We start from the raw sequence: 8,533 nt of genomic DNA on the forward strand, positions 1-8,533 counted from the left end.
ATGCACACATGCAAGTTTATTGGTTTCATTGTTTCTATACAGGCGGGGACAGCCTGGCAATTTCTCCATCTTGTATCCCACCAAATGTCTATATGTTCAGGGTCGTGTAAGTATTTCATTTTTCCTATGGGCGCTTCGGGGAACATTCACTGTCGCGTGTACGGAAACCTTGCTTTGTAGGTTGTTCAGAAAGGAAACGATGTACTTCTGCGCACTATTTCGTCTCGCTCATGCATATTCTGCTATTAGACTGCGACGGTCGACTGCACACAATTGTCTCGGCGTCGTGACGTCGACGAAGGCAGCAGTCGGCGCGTCCAAGATGACTCATTATTTGTCCGAACTTGTAGCCGGGTAAAGGAAACGCAAACTACAGGAAGCAATGCACGCTGCACCCTGATATGGGCGAACGGGTCGTGGACCGTCGATAATTTGTCAAGCGGCGACGAACGTCGGCATCCATACATGTGTCATCGAAGATTCCAGCGTCATCGCCAGCGGCCGCACAAGTTACAGAACAAACTCTGTTCGCGTTATGCGCACATAATCTCAGCGGAAAGTTCTGAGATAATCTAGGTGGTTCCCAGTCATTGGGGCGCAATTTGCGCGAGGCAGCAGCTACACTTGTAACAGGGCGGTAACAAAAATACAAAATAAAAGAGTACGAGCGACAATATACAAAATATTGTTTTGCAAGTTATACACGAACTAACTGAAGCTATACTGTGCGTAGTAGTACACTCTCGTCTTTTGAGTATACTGCATTCCGAATAGTAAAGTTCAGTCAAGTCAGTTTCAATCACTCCTACAGGCTGTTGTTTTCTAGCTCAGCTGGAAAGCATACATCCTATAGGAATCATTTTTAAGGCAAGATCGTTGTAAACGACACGATGTTCACAACAAGCTTGTTTGAACAGCACTAACATTGCACGTGATACTGCTTGATAAGCACGCATTTGTGATGGTTTTTTTTTTCTTTCTCTATGGTTGAACCTCTCAAAACCACTATATGATTATGAGAGAAGCCGTAGTGGAAGGCTCCGGAAATTTCAACCACCTGGGGTTATTTAGCGTGCACCAAAATCTGAGCACACGGGCGAACAGCATTTCTGCCTCCGTCGAAAATGCAGCCGCCGCCGCCGGGATACGAAGCCACGACCTTGCGGGTCAGCAGCCGAGTACTTTAGCCACTAGACCACCACGGCTTGGCGCGCCCGTGATGTAATACGTTAATTCATCATGAAGTTGAGGTTTTTTAATTTAAATACCACTAAGTCTAACGAGATAAAAGAAGAAAAAACTTCACCAGTACAGCCAGTAGCCTATAGCCCTTGTTAACAAACAGCTTTAGCGAAGTTGCTGCCGTGAATTTCAAAGGAAGAACTATGCTTTTACTTTCTTCAGCTGGAAGTCACGCTCAAGGCCATACTTCTGTAAAGGATGCCTGCCCCTAATTCTCCTTGTCTCTGTTTGCGCGTGTATTACATTGAATGACGCTTCGCCAGCTTAGCTGGTTGGTAAATGTACTTACATCTGTGCATTGAAAAAAAAAATGACCTCTGACAATGTTAGATACAAACTCTGATGCCCCCCTTTTTTTTACTGTACTCCTTTAAATGCGAAGTATTGTCTTAACCAGAAAATCCGGGGTTGGCGAAATATTCTAGGGGCGAAGATCTTTGTAGCGGCACCCGTTCGTCCCTCGTAGCCGTTGTAGTGTGTAACAAGCATAACATTTTGACCACCAAGGGGGTGCCGGTGAGAGATTTCTTCTGTGCGTTGTTGAACAATAAAAATATTGCTCAATGTACATGCCAATGGCTGCTAATGGGGAATGAGAGACAGGAGCATTCGGCTTTTAGTTAACGCGCACGCTGCGATCCCCATTAGCAGCCATTGGCATGTACATTGAGCACTATCTGACAAGAAAGGGTTGCTACATTATACTCGCTGGGTGTAACCTCCTTAGTTCTAGAAAGGTATAGCGAGCGTTTAGCCGCAGCGCCATGAATACGATGAACTTAAGGATCAAACCCTGGCCGTCCAGAGTGCCCGTGAACGAGCCGCCAAGCTCGGCTTGACGGTCCCAACGTGGGATTAGCCGGATGGCGCGGGGTCTCTCCTGCGTCTTCTCAGGACAAAAATAAAGTTTTAATCAATCAATCAATCAACTAGTATATACCATGAACTCGAGGTGGTTAAAGGTGGGAAGTAGACACGAAGCGCAGGCCGTAAGAAAGTGTGCGTGTGCCACCTCTCGTTTAGTCCTTGGAATGTCCGCTGGATGGCGGTGCTTCTATATGATGAATATATGATGAAAAGATGCGAGATGGTGGTGCTTGGAGTGTTGAATAGATGGATGAACGGACACACAGACAGATGCATAGATGGACGCATGAACGGACGCAGGGGCGGATGCATGGACAAACGCAGGAACAGACGCAAGAACATACGCACGCACGGACAGGCGGATGGACGCATGGACAGACGCATGGACGGACGGAAGCAAGAACGAATGGACGGACAAATGCTTCGCCCCACTCTCCATCATTCACTCCGTGGATATGCTGCCAATTTTTTTTTGGTCACCGTCATTCACCAATATTTATGTGATTTATTTGTTTTTAAAAGTGACTTTCGAATTGAGCGGCATGGAAAGCAAAAGCGGTGACCAAAACAAACGCGAATATGTACTCCACGTTCAAGTACTGGCTGTGCCCGAGCGAGCATCAAAACGCTGTACAATGCAGCTGTAGAGGCAATGGTATAGGCAGTAAGATGCTTGGAACCTCCTCAATTCCGTTGCCGACGTTTGGTGGCATCATGAGTCGAGAAAAATTACCCAGATAAACGTAATGTTCACGTCCATGCGAAAATAACAGATAGACAAGGGTAACTTTAGGGTCGGTATACAGGTGTTATTTTATCGATTCGCTTTCTAGAGGTTAATACCTTTACTAGGACCAGCGACCAGCTACTCTTCTATCTTTGAATACATAATATGCACACACACACACACACACACACATATATATATATATATATATATATATATATATATATATATATATATATATATATATATATATATATATATATATATATATATATATATATATATATATATATATGATATGTGGGGTTTAACGCCCCGCAAGCCACCATATATATTGGCACGGATGAAGCCACACTACCCCCGAGCCACTTGACACTGCTTCATCACGCGTCTTTGTGTGTGTACGCGACTACTTTAACTTTTAATCGGAATTGGTCATCGGGGTGGTACTTTTTTTTTCGAGGGGGGGGGGGTGTTGCCACAGGCATGGAACGAGGTTTAGCTATGCCAATGCGAGTATGTGCCATGGTGTGAAAGAAGAAGTGGACGGTTGGTGTGTGCTCGTGCTCTAACGTTCGGTTCGGCTCGACGTCCAGTGCTGCTCCTGTGAACAGACGTTGTGGTCGTTCTGTGATCACGTGATATTTTCTGGTGGAGGTGCGGGGTAGTGTTGTATGCACTGAAATCAGCCGCAAGGTCCCGACACATGTCGCGACTTGGAAGAACCAGCTGACCTAGGGCGTAGCAGGCGACAACTAGGCCTACCTCCTGAATTTGGACCATTTCCACAACTCGGCATTACTATGGCTAGTGCGGGAACGCGAACCCAAGAAACATCAACGCTGCCTCCTCCATGGTTCTTCAACGTCCCGCGTACTCCGAAGCCGTTCCACGGTGACCCTTACGAGGACGTCGACGACTGGCTTGACGACTACAACCGTTGCGGCAGCGTCAACGAGTGGAACGAGCTGCGAAAGCTTCGGTATGTCTACTTTCATCTCGAGGACTCTGCGCGCACTTGGTTCGAAAACCATGAAGCCACTATGACAACCTGGCCAAAGTTTTGCAACCAGTTGCGAAATACCTTCCGAAGCTCTGACCGAAAGGAGCAAGCGGAACGGCTCCTCAATTCCCGAAACCAGCGTCCGAACGAGAGTGTTGCCATGTTCGTTGAGTACATGACGCGGCTGTTCAGGCGAGCCGACTCCTCAATGAAGGAAGAGAAGAAGGTGCGCCTCCTAATGCGGGGAGTGAAAGAGCAGCTGTTCGCGGGACTAGTGCGGAACCCTCCCAGCACTGTAGAGGATTTCCTCCGCGAAGCCACGACAATGGAGAGAATGCTAAGGCAGCGTTCGTACCAGTATGAGCGTCCTGGCAGTCTTTCGTCAGTGTCGTCGACCCTACCAACACCTGACGTCACGACTGTAGAAGACCTGACGGAGCTCGTGCGCAGTATTGTGCGCGAGGAGCTGCAAAAGCTGCACGTGGTGTCTTCTCCGCCCCATGTTGCTGCTCTAACGGATGTCGTTCGCGAAGAGGTCCGGCAGCTGGTGCACCCCATGACGACTCTGCGTGCAGCCGAAGTCCAACCCATGACGGCCTCGCGTCCGGCCGAAGCTCCGCTATTAACGTACGCGGAAGCACTACGTACTCCTGCACCGGCTGTTGGCTATCCGTCCCGTCCGTCCACTCTGCAGACGGCACCGTCGTTCTACTCGGGACCACCACAATACGGCACCTCCACCAGAAAATGTCACGTGATCACAGAACGACCACAACATCTGTTCACAGGAGCAGCACTGGACGTCGAGCCGAACCGAACGTTAGAGCACGAGCATACACCAACCGTCTTCTTCTTTCACACCATGGCACATACTCGCATTGGCATGGCTAAACCTCGTTCCATGCCTGTGGCAATATGATTATGGCAGATACCGTAGCGGAGAACTACAAGAATTTCGACCACCTGGGGTTTTTTAACGCGAACCTGATTCTATATATAAGCTCACGGGCCTCAAGCATTTCCGCCTGCATCGAAAATGCGGCTACCGTAACCGTGATTCGATCGCGTGCCACCTGCAGGTCAGCAGCCGAGTGCCTTAGCCACTAGACCACCGTAGTGTGTAAAAAATGGCAGCATATCCACGGAGTGAATGATGGAGAGCGGGGCGAAGCATCCGTCCGTCCATTCGTTCTTGCTTCAATCCGTCCATGCGTGCGTCTGTGTGGCCGTCCTTGCGTCCATCCGCCCGTCCGCGCGTGCGTCTGTTCGTGCGTCTCTGCGTCCGTCCATGCGTACATCCGTCCGTGCAGCCATCCGTGCGTCCGTCCATGCATCTGTTTGTGTGTCCGTTCGTCCACCTATTCAACACTCCAAAAACCACCATCTCGCATCTTTTCATCATATATTCATCATATAGAAGCACCGCCATCCAGCGGACATTCCAAGGACTGAACGAGAGGAGGCACATGGACACTTTCTTACGGCTTGCGCTTCGTGTCTACTTCCCACCTTTAACCACCTCGAGTTTATGGTTTATACTAGTTCACTTTATTCATGGCACTGCGGCCCAACGCTCGCTAAACCTTTCTAAAACCAAGGAGGTAACGCCCGGCGAGTATAACGTAGCAACCCTTTCTTGTCAGATAGTGCTCAATGTACATGCCAATGGCTGCTAAGGGGGAATGAGAGACCGGAGAATTCGGCTTTTAGTTAACGCGCACGCTGCGAATTTTTTATTGTTCAACAACGCACAGAAGAAATCTCCCACCGGCACCACCTTGGAGGTGAAAATGTAAGACTTGTTACACACTACTACTACGACTACGAGGGACGAACGGGTGCTGCTATAAGGAGCTTCGCCCCTAAAAGCTGGCGCTGGCAGTAGGCATAATGTAGACGTAAAGTTTACGGCAACAAACAAACTAGGAAGTTTGTGTCCGTTTGTTAATAGGGAGATAGATTAAAGAGTTTTTGGGACGCGTAAAGTGGTGGTTGGTAATATTCCTTTTTTGTTGTTGTTCTTGTTGTAACGTGTACGTAGGTCAGTCTGCAAGATGCGTGAAAGATCAGTCTAGGGAACACCACTCATCTGAAAAGAACTCAAGCAATACCCATCTACCTCATCATAGCATAAAAACTGCGTATGCTACCCCATGTTTCGTGAAATCGAAATATATTTTTTCCCATGGATAAACTGACACGTGAGATAGTGGAATCGTATCATATTCGGAAGAGGGGACATGACCGTGTTATCAAGCGAATGCAGTGCGGCTGCAAGATAAGGAGCACGCGTTTCTAGCACGTGGTGCTTGTGAGGAATAACAGATGACATCTAACGTATCTAACGCGGAAAACTTCTAGTGATTATCCTGACAAGTTTTTTTTTTTTTTGCGCCCTGCTCTGTTATGAACACATGAGCGAAAAAAACATGTAGCCGAATTATATGCCTTATTCTCACTAATAAAAATTGAGTTGTGAGTGTAAGCGCCGTCCAGACGACTTCTATACTGTGCAGATCTTCGGTACGCTTCTTCATAGCTTTTGAAAGATGATCGTACAGCAACCAGCCCAATTCATCATTTTGTTGGCATAGAGCCATACTTGGGGATAACAGACCTTATACTTGTAAACTAACCATGAAATCGGACTTACATTTCATGAATTGGCCGGGTATTTTCATATCTAGCTACTCTCGTATACGTGTGACTCGACATATGAGAAAACTGCTATTCATAAGTAATTAAGAAAAACTACAGATTGCCTAAATTTTATACAACAGCACAATATGCCACAAATGACATACGTAGTAACATTAACCAACGCTTCACGTAAGCAAGTATCGTCTACTAACCCTGACATGCTAAGTAGTAATGACAATATTTCATACCTCTGAAGGAGTAAACGTTAGCGAAAAATACTAAATGTGTCAAGGTGGTAATAAGGACTACAGTTACTACCTTTTTACTACTATATTTTGTCAGATGGAAGGGTGTACAGAGACTCAATGTTATGAATACGCGTATACGCTGGAGCATGCGCGCGTTGTTTGTATTTAATTTCGGTATTTGCTCTCGTAAAGGCAGTAAAGGCTCGAATGTGGCTTCCGCGGCAGTGGTTTTGTAAGCCACATGACGGACGCCGCAATATTTAATGAGTAACGAACGACAGCACTAGCTCTCAAGAGGAAGGTATATAACAGCTGTATCTTGCCGGTACTTAGCTACGGAGCAGAAATCTGGAGACTTGCAAAGAGGGATCAGGTTAAATTGAGGACGACGCAGCGAGCAATGGAAAGAAAAATGGTAGGTGTAACCTTAAGAGACAGGAAGACAGCAGAGTGGATTAGGGAACAAACGGGGGTTAAGGATATCATAGTCGAAATCAAGAAGAGGAAATGGACATGGACCGGGCATGTAGCGCGGAGACAGGAGAACCGCTGGTCATTGAGGGTAACTAACTGGATTCCCAGAGAAGGCAAGCGGGTTAGGGGGAGACAGAAGGTTAGGTGGGCAGATGAGATTAAGAAGTTTGCGGGTATAAATTGGAAGCAGCAAGCACAGGACCGGGTTAACTGGCGGAACATGGGAGAGACCTTTGTCCTGCAGTGGACGTAGTCAGGCAGATGATGATGATGATTATGATGATGATTATGATGATGATGATGGTGATGATAATGAACGACAGCAGTGCTGAAAAAAAAAAGAGCGCGAATAGATTGCAAGGCCACGTTCGAGAATGGACACTTCGGTCGGAGCAAGGCCGGTCTGCTGCTTCGGAGTAATATTACCCGCCGCCTGTGCGACCCGAGGCGCCAGGCTCCCGCGCGGGACGTCCCGGCGCCTGCGGGGCTGTCCTTCAACAGCTTAACGGGGCCGTTGAAAAAGAAAAGCTTGCGTGAAGAAAACGCAGCTCTCAGCGTTCGTTAGGTGGATAAATATGAGGCTACATCTTAGAAGGCAAGATATGATATCCAACAGTGACATTATGTAACAGGGTAAGTAAGAATTAGGCACTCACAGCAGTAAACTTATTGGATCAGTAGTGAGCACGGTCAATGCCAAGTGCACTTGATCACGACAAATCTCAACAGTAAACGGTAAAATATTGTAACAGCGAGCTGTGATAAGATGGTTTTATTTACAGGAGGTGAACGATGGTCGTTTGCGGCAGCACACTGCGATCGTGCCAAGACTCTTCGCCTTCCTCTGCTTCTCTTCTCTACCCTTTTCTACTCTGTTACATTCCCCCGCAAGCAGACGAAGCCCGTAGGGCGAGTTATGATGCACAAGGAGGGTGGAAAGGTTTCAGGCGAGCCACGTGATTGAGCTGCGTTCTGCTCGATCGACGACCATTGGACAAAAGACGAGCTATTACGTAAGTGAGCTGGCTTAGACGCTCCAAAACTACAAATGGGCCTGAATATCGTGACAGAAGCTTTTGACACAATCCACGCTTGCGTTGCGGTGTCCAAAGTAACACCAAGTCACCTTTTTCGAATAAAACTGGTTCGTGACGGTCGTCGTATCGTTCCTTCGAACGACGTTGAGAGGCCAGAGTACGAAGACGAGCGATTCGACGGGCTTCTTCCGCGAGGCACAGGGTGTTTGATACAGAGTCGTCATTGTGTAGAATGAAGGGTAAGAAAGTGTCTAGAGGGCTTAGTGGCAACCTTGCGCACAACAGATAAAATGGG

The sequence above is a fragment of the Rhipicephalus microplus genome, chromosome 2 (assembly GCF_043290135.1).
Source record: "Rhipicephalus microplus isolate Deutch F79 chromosome 2, USDA_Rmic, whole genome shotgun sequence".
Lineage (NCBI taxonomy): Eukaryota > Metazoa > Arthropoda > Arachnida > Ixodida > Ixodidae > Rhipicephalus > Rhipicephalus microplus.